Source organism: Hermetia illucens, chromosome 3, assembly GCF_905115235.1.
Source record: "Hermetia illucens chromosome 3, iHerIll2.2.curated.20191125, whole genome shotgun sequence".
NCBI lineage: Eukaryota > Metazoa > Arthropoda > Insecta > Diptera > Stratiomyidae > Hermetia > Hermetia illucens.
Window position 1 is genome coordinate 141,427,188 of NC_051851.1, and position 13,013 is coordinate 141,440,200.

Here is a 13,013-nt window from a genome sequence, read left to right on the forward strand (position 1 = left end):
GCAAGTGTTTATTAGGATTTCATGCACTGGAGGGCTCGGCTCTTATGTTCGATGTGAACAAGATTTATAATAACATCTGATGAATACAGAGAAGATATGTATTTCTGCCTTCTCAGGGTATATTCGAGTTTAATTCATGTGAAACGAAATCGGTCTTTATTTAGAAATCGATTTTCCAGTGACCTGGAACGGCAAAAAATCTTGCGAAACACTTTCGAAATGAGACAAGTTAGGGACATGTGCAGGAAAACGTGCTGCACATTGACATTTCTGCAAAATGAATCACGGTCACACTTTGCAGGGGATTTCAAAAAAGGCTGACTATATATAAACTGACATGCCTGTCTACGTTCGTGCGTGCATTTCCGGATTTGCAGCAATTCAGGTCGATAGAATTGAAATTCAAACTCAAAGCAAAGCAAAGCCAACACGTGAGAGGAAACTATCACGTTAGTGGACATACAAAGTCTATACTGACCCCCACTACCTACGACGTATTCATAGGAGATACAACTTTCGACGGGGAATTTCTACTGGCAATCTTATGTGAAAGATAAGCATGCTATGCAAAGCATATTATTACATCTTGTGAAAGATACATATTATTGAATTTAGAAAGTTAACAAGAAAATTTAAAAGATGCTTTACTCTTTACTAGGACTATCCCTTTGTCCTTATCGAAAACCAGGCAATACCAACAGAAACACTTAAATATATCTTGGAATCTACAATTTCCAGGATAAAATAAAACAATTTTTAACATTTGCTCGTACGTTTCATTTCAAGAATGGTCGTATTGTCATATATTTTTCATAGGTGAAACTTAAATAATTCCAATTTGGTAACTCCAAATGCCCATTGTCATATCTGGTTTATTGTAGTTTTTCAGAAATCCACTTTTCTCCAATCTATAGACAATGTCATATGGTGACAAGAGAATGGATCGGAGCGAATTCCTACTAAAGATATATTGCCGACCAAGATCTACGACCAAGAAGACAAGAAGAACACTGGAGCAAATCCAGTTGCAAAGGGGCAATAAGTCAATAGCGACATTCCGATATCACTCGCGAACCTCGCGGTGTGTACGCAAGACGTTTCGTTTGAGGTTTGCGTCGAGCCGCGAGCATTATGTCAGTTTCTGATGGCCTTCGCGTTGTGACTTAAAAACATTGCGACGAAATGTCAAATCAGCAGTACATACAATACATACAATTACATAATGTATTGCCCAAATAATTACCTCCCCCAAATCCAGTTTTGACAGGTAAACGCTCACAAGCCGCCCGTGCTCATTCGCGAGGCTTGCGAGTAATATCGGAACGCCCATAATGTGTACTTTGGGCTACCCCAACGAGGTAGCTAACTGTCCCGTGACCCATGTGGTTAATGTATTGGGGTGTCGGTGTGACGATGGGGCGTATATGGTTTCCCCATTATTTCCCCATTCCATGCGACATGCCAACCACATGGGCACGCACAAATGCAATTACCATCGACGGTTGAAGATGCGCAATGATTTTTGTCTGCCATGACATTTCGAACAATGCACTAGAAGTTAATTTGGACAATTTTTTGGATCATGACTAGGCAAGTTTCATACCTCGATCTCGAGTTCCAATATACAGGGCACGACAGTAGCAATCTGCTTCAACTTGTGTGGCGCATGCAAATATTAGACTAACTATCTATCAAACACCTCTGCTGCAACTAAAGGGTATAGCACCCCAGTTGTACAGCGGAACAACACGCTTAAGTCTACGACGAGCTTTCTCGCGATACGGGCACAATCCATAATCACCATGAAACTCCTACACGGGAGCCAACTGGAAATAACCGGGTCGAGGGCGGATTCTTCCGAAATTCTTCTGGAGCGTATGCCCTTAGAGGGCCACCACGGTTCCCGTGGTACCCGATAACCTCCTACGAGGCTTCGTGACTAAGTCCACTGCAGATGAGTCCCATCGCAGGCTCGGGTCTGATCAACCTCCTCAGAAGGCACTCCCAAGGGGCTTTACTGGAAAGCACAGATCGGATGATCATGTTTTTAGATGCACCGTTTAGTCCCTCTTTGTATGTATTTTGACTTTACAATAGGAAAAACCGAGTAGGAAGTTAGTACTAGTTTCATTCACGAGTTGAATTCTTGTTTTTTTTTCAATTTCATTTGCATCCTTTGATAGTTTACTTCCTAGATACGCAAAATTGTCAGCTTTTTCGAAATTCATTTTAACCAGTAGTAATACTCTGTTTAGTCCGGATAGCTGAGTGATTAAAGCACAAGGCTGTCGTACGGACGGTCGCGGTTCAAATCTCACTGGTAGCAGTGGGATTTGTATCGTGATCTGACGTCGGATACCAGTTGACTCAGCTGTGAATGAATACCTGAGTCAAATCAGGGTAATAATCTCGGGCGAGCGCAAAGCTGACCACATTGCCTCCTACAGTCTACTGTGGTATACCGTTACGGTCTTGAATGAAGTGCTCTAACTCACTTCAAGGCCCTGATCCAATATGGATTGTTGCGCCAACGATTATTATTATTAATACTCTGTTTAGGCGGCATCCTTTTATAGTTCGCATTATAACCTTCACTCTGTTTTTATATCTTAAGTTCGACTTCCGTTCACGACCATATGAAGGCCTCCCAGCCTCTCTTTTACACCGAGGAAAGGTCAGAGCAAGATGTTAATATCATTAGCGTATTTCATTATCTGATCGGACTTAAATGGTTCCATCTCTCTAGTGTTGATGGAGGATCCCTCACTAAATGCTAGAGCGCTAAATTGCGCGAACCATAGGGGCTAACCTATCCCCGTGTTTTAACGCTGTTTGGATGACAAATGGACTATCAAGGTATTTTGGACCCGCGCGTCAGCTAGCTATCTTTCGAACATGCCTCAAAGATTGATACCGTCGAAACCCGGCTTGAAGTTTACTCGGGCAAAATTAGTAAACAATAATTTGAAAAAAAAACTGATGAGGATATTATGAAGTTTGATCGACAACCTGAATTCGTATATTCCCGCTTTTCATGCATTTGAATTTTTCTGCAATTTATATCCTTTTTCAAGAAAACCTTACTGTCTGCCAGTGCGTCTGTCAAATTTTCGCAGGAACGTTTATAGCGATTATATGAAATTAAATTTGATAGAAAATTGGGTTTAAGGGGATTTCCATACATGTAAAAGGCAATATAACATTTTTTCCACCAAATATTGTAATGATAGTGGCAAATATAAGCCCTCAATTAGCACTTTCCAACATAGGTATGCATCTTTCGTAAATATCGACGCTAGAAAAAGATCAAATATTTGAAGGATCCATTTGTGTCCAGACAGCCCAGTGGTTAGAACGCTAGGCTGTCGTGGAGGAAGGTTTCAAGTCTCTCTGGTGGCAGTGGAATGTGCATTGTGACTGGATGTCGGATACCAGTCCACTCAACTGTGAATCAGTTCTTGAGTCAAATCAGGGTAATAATTATGCGCGAGCTCATAATGCTGACCACATACCTTCCGACAGTATACCTCCTCTAGTGTACCATTATAGTCTAGAATGAGGTGCCTAATATCACTTAATGTCTATTCAGAGAGGGCCGTTGTAGTGACCGCGGCTGCGCGACAGGAGCGGAATCTCATTCGGCTCTTTCTTAATTAATTTGCTTAAACAATGCATTTAATAGTGTGCAATTGCCTTAATGTTCGCCGCAGATTGCACATTATTGAATGCATTCGAGCGAATTGATCTTGACAAGAGGCGAATGATTTGCCGCATCCGCAGGCGCATGCGCATGTTGCCGCAACATTGCCTAGCGAGTAAGAAAGGCTATGTAGCGGGAATAGAAGCGGTGCACGAAGAGAGAACGAGGAGAGTGTTGCTTGGTGAGGGAAACGGTGCGCGGAAAAATAACTGGGAGTTTTGGATTTGGCGTTAGAGGAGGTGGACAGGTTGAAGGAGCAACAAGAAGAGGAAAAACTTGGAGAGTTTGGAGAAAAGAAAGAGAGTAGGTGGACAGGTTGAAGGAGCAAGAAGGTGAAAAGACTGGGAGAAGTCGGGGAAAAGAAAACGAGGAAGTGGAAAGATTGGAGGAGCAACGGAGGAAAAGCAAGAAGGGAGTCTTTTCTTTTGGAGTGGAGGAGACGAAGCAACAAAGGAAGTGAAGTTTTAAACACCAAAAGTAGAGTGCTTGTTTCGATAAAAGAATATAATATATTGAAGGTTAATTGGATTATAAACAGAAAAAGAAAATAAGAAAGTGAGTGAAAGAAACCTGGGTTGATGCTTAATTTGAAATTGCATTAAGGTGGAAGTAGGAAACTAACAGAATTAATATTTAAGTGGATTTTACTCTTTCGTTAATGCTCTAACGGGAAATGTTTGAAATATAAATTAGAATAAATCTAAAATTACACAAGCACATTACACAAGAGTAAAAATTAGGGCGTTAGATATTGATGATGTCCTGTGACTTAAATAGCGATCAGATTTTTATGCATTCAATATTTCGTGTATATTATCACTGTTAACGTCAAAGGACACAGAGCATGCACAACGGCCAAAGCTGCTACTTGCATAACTTGCACTAAGTGTTATTGATACATGCATATAAATAGTTTAATCATATTCTTGATAAAATTTTGGTTTTTTTAGACTTTGTATACCAGCCGCCAACCGAGCTCGGCGTGACGACCTGGGTGAGTCATTGTTTTGATTTTCTTTTCTTTATTTTCTTTTTATTTTTTTATTTATTTTTCATTTTTTTAATTTTCTTCTTTGAATTTGACCAATTGCTTATTTTTATTTTCATTTTTGTTTGTTATGATTAATGTTAAAGAATTGGATAAACAATGAAGTGTGAATAATCTGAAGTAGTTTGAGGACTTCCTCCCCTTAGTTCCTCCTTACTCCCGCGGAATTCATATGAAAGGGACATCCTCTAATCGAATAACTGACCGGAGGATGTCGAGGAAGGGTGGAAACCTCACAGGCCGCGCCTCGTACAAGATCTGAGGCGGAAGAGACGGCAATCGAGACGGTGATCCGTCGTGGATCTTCCCCTCCTTGATCGCGGCACTCGGGTCCGGAGACTTACGGCTCCACGCGCGCGGTCGAGCCGTTTTTTTTCATTTTCCAATTTAGCTCGCGTTCCGGTTTTCATTCGATAGGCCGTCGCGAAATCCTACTTAAAATCGAATTTAAAATCCGGTGCGGACCCACGCATCGGAAAAGGCACGTTGTTTTAAGTAATGAAGCGTGAGGGATCAAAGCGCTCAAAGGACCCCCCCACATTCCCGAGCCTGGCTAGCACAGAGGCGTGCAAGAACGTGTCGACCGAGCACTTTGATAGAGCTTCAATCTTTGTGGGCGGACCTTCACGGTCAAATTTTGCCAATTTGTTTAGCTTTTTGGGATAGCTCTGCCCTCTAGGTCGTTATCGGCCACTCAGGATGATCGACTTGATCTCCTATCTCCACTCTTATCATTACACCGTACTGGTGATAAGTTGAGTGTAGTGCAGTTGTCATTGCGTTCTTAAGGGGGAAATCACATTAGAAGCCTTTTTTAAAGTACTTTTTTGAGAATTTTTTCTAATGGGAAGAATTATTTGGAATTAAATCAAATTTGCACGTAGTATTAGTTATATTCCGAACAGCTTTTGAGATTTCGTAACTAGAGTTCTCCAACTGCAGTGAACTCATCAGTTCATTTCTGATGGATTGCCTTATGGTGTAGGGTAGGGCTTTAGTATTCATCAGTTCATCATGCGACTAACATCTTCCTAAGCCTTAGGACGCGACTTTAATGTCAAATTTCTGTGATCCTATGACAATTCTCCAAGATTACCTCGTGCAAACAGTTCACACTGTTCGATGATTTCAACTGAACGATAAGTCACTATCAACTTGTTAAAAAATTCCGTACCTATTCCGGAGAATTTCTCAGCAATTTCTAAATTCTGGGTGTTCACCGACAAATATGCGAGTTCCATCTGTATTGTGTATCGCACAAATTAATGAGTCTAACAAATCAAATATCAGCAGGTTAAAAATCCAGAATATGGTTGCTAACGGGATGATTCACTTTATCGGAGGTGCTTCTGCAACCAAATTTTCTATACTGGATTCTGTAATAGGAATATTTTTGGACAGAGATCTCTTAGTTGCCAGATTGTTCAATGTGTTAATCTTGATCTCAAAATATTTTCTCTCCAAAAGTCTCTGATCTTTTACAACGATTAAATCTGCTATTCAGTATGTGTCATCTATTGCAATTTTCGAAACTAGGTTCCTAACAAATATTCAGTAAACCTGACGTAGTGCTCTGAAGTGTCGAGGAAGAAGACGGGGCAGCAACCCTGTCAGCCGAACCAGAACCAAGTGGCCGAGTAGAACCCCCATGAGGTGGCAGTGGGAAACGCTGTACTCACTTTGGCTTGCTGGCTCGGATGCATTGTGCGAATGCTCAACACTTATATAGGTGATCAGACCCGAGCCTGCACGGAGGCGCATACTGGTATACTGGTACCATGGGAACCCGGATAGACTTGTGAATTTACATCTCTCAGGAGAATTTCTGGTTTATGTACTTCAAGTCTCAAACGTACCCCTGAATTTGGTAGAGATTTAGGTATTTGTTGCCCCCACCAAAATGAATGCTGAGCCCTGCACTTAGTGTAGATTGGTACGGTTGTTGCTTGTGACAGCGGGGCTCTTGTTGTGGTCACAAAACCAATCCGTGTCTTAAAAAGACCATGACAGGTGCTCACGTAAAACCACCAAGGGCATAGATAATAATATGAAGGCTGTTTATAAAGTAGCGGTAATAATTAGGCATTCTTTTGTCTTTTTTTCTTCTATTATATTTGCAGTTTCAAGACGACCGGTGAACAGATTGGATATTTGTGACAATTTGCTTAATAGGTGTTTAGGCGTTACAATATAATATATGTAGATAATAGGCGCAGTGCCGGTAAAGTAATGATGATAATCTTCTTCAATTCGCAGATATGTTTCCATCAACATGAAGTGTCTCAAGGTCAGACAGTTATCATAGACTGTTGCAAATCTGTTTTGATCATGTCATATCAAGAATATATGGCCACAAAGGAACATCGAAGAAATTTTACCACAGCATGACATTTCGAAACCCCACGTCGTTCATATTGTAGTCATTTTTTTGAATAGATACGGCATCAAAACTATACCCCACCCACCCCACAGTTCGTATGATTTTTGACTGTCGAATTAGAACTCCGCCTAAGGGACGTAAATTCAAGACAAGTAAGGAGGTGATAAAAGGCGCGGCGGCGCAATATGAGGAGCTTAAGGAAGACCGGCTAAAATTTGTATTTCAAAACTGACAGGAACGGTGTGTATAGCAAGTGAGGGGGTTGCTTCGAAAAAGAGCATGTTGGTTTAAAAAATTGAATTAATGTTTTTTTGTGCGACATTTTTATCATTACTTTCTGAACAACCTTCGTACTTTATCTGATGAGCGTCATTTTCTGAGTTTACGTTATTATTTTTCTTTAACTCATGTTAATCCACAAACCAACGTCGTTTGCTTATCAAGATTGATAAAAATTCTTGTTAAAGTATAGGTATTTACTCGTAATTATGACGAGCAAATTGGATAATGGTGACTCTCATGATTTTGGGAAGAACCGTTTGCTGCTTGTGGAATTGTGAAAAGAGGAATGAATAAGAAACTGTCTCAAAAAACCTCATGAAATTATGAAATATTAACTAAATGTTTACCAAAGATCTCCATACCAGGGAATGAGGTGTTCGGTTCCTCTTTTTCTCTCTTCTCGAAACTCAATATTGGCTGGCAATTCTCTTTCTCTCAAGTAGTGGCAATCTCAAATAATTGAGTCAATTGGATGTGAAGCTCTTCTCCAACAACTAACAAGGATACACAGCTGTTTCGAAGAAGAACCATTCTTTAAACACAAATATCAAAATATTGCCCTCAGAAGATAGATTTAAGATTTGATAGACAAGAGGCCATTTTATGATCAGGTTATGGATAAAATCCGGCTAAACAGGTTGCGGTGGGCGGGTCACTTAATCCGTATGGATGAGGCTGACTCAGCCCGGAAAGTCTATAAGGACAATATCTATGGTAGAAAGAGAAAACAAGGCAGACCCCGCCTGAGATGGAGCGATGGCATCAGATAGCTTTTAGGGATATCGAATTGGTGAGGGGGGATTTCTGGAGTTTCTTATTGAACGGGGATGTCTGGAGTTTCCGGCCTAGACGGGATACCGCTTGTTGCGCCGTTGGTGATTATGAACGGTACACTACAGGATTGTAGTACCCCCGTGATTTGACACAGTAATCCATAGCTGAGTCGACTGGCATCCGTCGATAAGTCACGATACAAATTCCACTACCACCAGTGATATCTAACCGCTGAGCTATCCTAATAAGATTTGGCGGCATTAAAACCGCGTACCACAGCGCTGATTGGGCTCGTCAAAGTAGCCACCTCCACCTTCCCTACCCTTGAATACATCCTACGAAATTTCAAAAGAATTTTAATCGCTATTTGAGCAATCATGGAAGGTAACGTATCGAAAACGATCAGAAGCTTTCAGCCTTTGTATCGATTACAGTATATATTACAGTTAGCGAATAGTTTCCTCTGATGCTACGTAGTTACTTCCATTTTCAACAAAGTAAACCAATAGTAGGAACTAATTAGAAAGATTCTGGAAGGAGGTAAATTTTACAAAATAGTAGTATCTTGGATATCCAGAATATCCTCTCAGTATCCATCAAGATAAATCAATCTGCTAAACTGAGAGCCTACATATCTTCACTATCTATTTCCAAATCAAAGTTTCGAGCTAAACTAAGTTCAATAGGACCCCACGTTGGGCGCTTTTCATGTAAAGTGCAAACGGGACAAATTTTCAAATTTGTTTTGAGTTTACTAACTAGAACACTAGAAAGGCAAGTCTTACTCACCACTTAAACTAATAAAAATAGCTGTACACGGATGTGTTTCAGCCGCTAACTTATCCGAGCAACATTAAATGTTTCATCGAAATCGCCAGGTAAATTGGATCCAAAGTGCAATTGACAGTAGTACCCAGCAGGCTATACATTTCGCGGGTCCGTTAGCTGGCAATTTATTACGATTAGTGTTTCGAACCTCCGAAAAAAATACTTGGTTTTGGTGTTATATATACATTAATGTATATAAATTTCAAATTTTTATCTCACACTTCACATAAATTTCCTTCAAATCAACGCTCCCAAGTGCCTTAAATCTCATAATCTCTTTGCTAATCTTTTATAGAATCAACTACCGATGGTCAAGTACCTGAATTTTGAAGCATGAACTTACCTGGCTCACAGCTTGATAGAATCTGTAAAAAGACAAAAAATATGACTTTAATATTTTCAGAAAAATACTAACAATAGCTGACTTTTTAAGGAAATAAGTTATTGGATTTACAAAAAAACAACAAAAATTAAATTGAAAGAATCTTCTATCAATATTTTATATGAAAGACTCAATAGGAACCTATCCTATTAAAGTTCTCAGATAGATAGTATCATATTTCATTCACTGGTGACTAGCAAGATTCCCAAATTTATTAGCGTATAATAACTCAACTGAACTTTCATTAGAATCCAATTTGTGAATAAATGTAATCGAATACTCTAGCCCTATTCAGTACGGGAACCACCGTGGCAACAAAAAATATCTATAAATAGAATAATCATTTACGAAAATCCACTGGGAATAATTTTTCATTCATATGCCAAGTTTCCCATCCGTACATCTTTACTATCATCAACTCAATGAATTCCCGATTCCACCAAATCCGCCTGGTCTTCTCCAGCCTATTGGGAATATCATGCCCACCCATAATCTTATAATTGCTTCCCAAAATCCCACCTATTCACTCGGAAACAAGGGTCCGTTGCTCAATATTTTCAGTTTTCCCAATTCTATATGAAGTAATAAATATCCGTTAAAATTTCGATTTCTTCTCCGGTATCAGCTCCTTGTCCATTGAATAATATTGGTCGGTATCGGCTTTGAGGTATCTTTTATTCCAAATAGGCACAATATTTCGACTACGGCCAAGTCCAACTCAGGAAAGTAGTTCTTTGTAGCCGAGGGCAAAAGATATGCCGGGAACAGACCACCATCAGATGAACAGGTATTTATACAAATAAATTTGTCGAAGTATCTTCAAACGTAGCTACATAGATACAGACATATAGATACATATATTGAATGTTTCTACATTAAGACGACAGGTAAGAAATTGTTGTCCCAAGCGGACACTTGAAAGAGAAGAGAATGACAGTATTCCCGAAAAAAAGATCAAAGTGGAGAACATTTGTAAAACCGTCAAGTTCATCACATTAAAGTCAGCTTGGAGATTGTAAGAATAGATTTTCTTACACTGGAATTTCTGCAACATATTAATTACATGGCGACGGGTCTTGATGTTATCTGGAGCGATTATCGGGCGTTAACTCCACTAACTCTTACGGGGCCTTCAATTTCTGTCTTGAAGAATTTTGCTAACAAGAAACTTCATTTAAGTAACGAATATTGTTCTGCCTTGCTACGAAAAGGCCGATTTTTTTTGGAGTTAAAAATACAATTCTAGGGCAAGAGACAATTTCTAGGTTCACTTAAAATTCTAACAGTACAATATTCTATTTTTCTACTGTTAAATTCTAAGGCAAGTTACCTAACCTAATAGCATTTGTTGCATAATTACAGCACCTGAGGTACCTACGAAGGTTAATTGTGAGTGAACGTTCCATTAACCTATATTTCCAGGTCTTTTGTCCGGCACGGAAGGTTGACGGTAATTGCTCGAAATATCTCAACTATCCAAGTACATACATATGTATATATAAAAATCAAGACGTTTAAAATTGCTTTTCGTGAGAATAATGAATGAATGTTTTGATACCTGCATGGCAGAGTTTTTCTTCCAATTTGTCATGACCGTAGTTTCAAGTTTATATTATAGATCCATCACTTTTTAAACAATAGCCAAACACCTACAAGATTTACTATGAAACGGAAATATTTGAGTGTCAAATTAGTATCTATCAATGCCAATGCACTAAAATAAATATAAATTTAGAATCCCGAACTGAATCATAGCCAACATGAAAACTCTTCATCACAATAGGACTGAATACAAAAACTGGCCCAGTAAAATGTGGCACGCTATCTTTAAATTCGGGGAAAAAATATCTAACATTCGAAAAAATTATTATTTCTAACTTGATCAGATTTCGAGGCGAGTTCCATCTGGGTTCGTTCTATAAACCTAATTGATTAAATATTATTGAATATATTCAATGTAATGACTAAGTTATTTGGGCCCATCAGAGTTGGTCGAAAGCGCCCAAAAGGCATAGTTATCCCAAAAACTTAAAAAGATGGCGAGTTTGACTGCTTAACTAAAGTGTCCCATTGACAAACGCTTGCACGCCTCTGTGTTAGGCCCAGGCCCAGGAATTTTAGCGTATCCTTTTGGACACCACAGGACATCTTCAAGGAAGATCCAAGACAGATCACACCTTCAATCGCTGATTCCCGTGCCTCAGATCTTCAAGAGATGTGATCTTCGGTGTTTTCAATCCCCCTTTGCATTCTCAGGCCATACAAATGGAGGATGCCCCTCTCGAATTTGCATCCAAGCGCTGACATGTATCTTGTCAAGTCCTTTGTTTGCGTTATGTTTGGAATGTGGGTATCGCAAGTATCTTAAGTCTCTGACCTGTAGGCCTTGTCGGCTGCAGACTTGCTTTGGCGAATGACAACACTTTCTTAACTTTCGACGGGCGATAACTAATAGTCTGCAGCTATAAATTTGGAAAGGGGGGTGGGGACTGTAGTGAGATACTACGCCCGACCGTCCTTAATACTTTCCATTCGATAGTTTTTTGAACTCAAGAAGGGAGAAAGGATGGAAAGTAAAGCATTTTAGTTCTATCTCCAGTTGTTGATAACGCATCACCAATATTTCGATATTTCTCGTCATTTCTGCATTGTCGGGAGGCAGATGTGGCCGTTAGCGAGTATTTGGATTGAAATAGAGGTAAGTAGCGCGACGCTGTGCCTGACTGTCTCAATACTTCGTCGCCAGTCGACTTTATATGGTTGCCAGCTTCCCGAGGCGCTCGCACTCATCCTCTGCTGTTCTGCGCCAACTGCAACTCACAGCCATCGCTAGAGAGTGGATTCCACTGCATGCTATTGCCGCCCTTCATAATGTGTGACATATACGCTGCCACTTCCGTCTTCCTATCACATCGCTTATGACTGCCAGGCTTGCGCGCAAACCAAGTTGTCCGGTTGAAATAGTGTCAGGCCAGCGCACCCCGATAATTCGACGCAGTCAGGTATTGACGTACGCTTAAAGCTTTTGTGTAATAGTGGAGTTCACTTTACATATGCTACTCCTATATAGCATATACTCCCATATAGAAAGAACAGTAGAACGGAACAGTCTGAATTTGATGTCAAAGGTCGAGATTTTAGACAGCGCTGCGAAAGCGGGTCTGTGACTGTTAATGCGTCGGGCAACATCTAGTTCAGCGCCACCGTCGGCAAAAACTACGCTTTATAGATATACAACTGATCGACACTTTCGATGCTTTTGTGATTGATACAGGTAGCGAGAGTGCGATGACCTGTAAAACTAAGAACTTGTGTTTGTTGGTGTTTATCTTCAGCCCAATTCTACTTGCCTCTCTTTCAAAATCTAGAGAGAGAGCCATTTCGCCAAGGTCCACCCCCAGTGAGAGAGCAAACAGATATCGTTCGCTTAGTCGCGGTGTTTGAGGAAAATTGTCATTGTCCATTGAATTCCTCCACGTCCTCCGGATAAGGTAGCTGCAGGAACGTCACCGATAGCAAGAAGAACTAATATCGCTGACAGGGTGTAACCCTGGCGGAGTCCTCGGCAGACCCCAGCGCAGCATATGACATCATACGTTGCCCTGATAACAGCTATTAG

The 13,013-nt window shown here is 40.2% G+C and overlaps 1 protein-coding gene across 2 annotated transcripts in view; it reads right to left on the reverse strand.

The window, feature by feature from the left end:
• Nucleotides 1–13,013, reverse strand: part of LOC119650776 (probable serine/threonine-protein kinase DDB_G0282963) — a 220,328-nt gene that overhangs the window by 139,780 nt on the left and 67,535 nt on the right. For both annotated transcript variants that reach the window (XM_038053884.1, XM_038053883.1), the window contains exon 2: nucleotides 9,356–9,377. The gene's annotated coding sequence lies outside the window, so the exon portion shown is untranslated. The remainder of the gene's footprint in view (nucleotides 1–9,355; nucleotides 9,378–13,013) is intronic.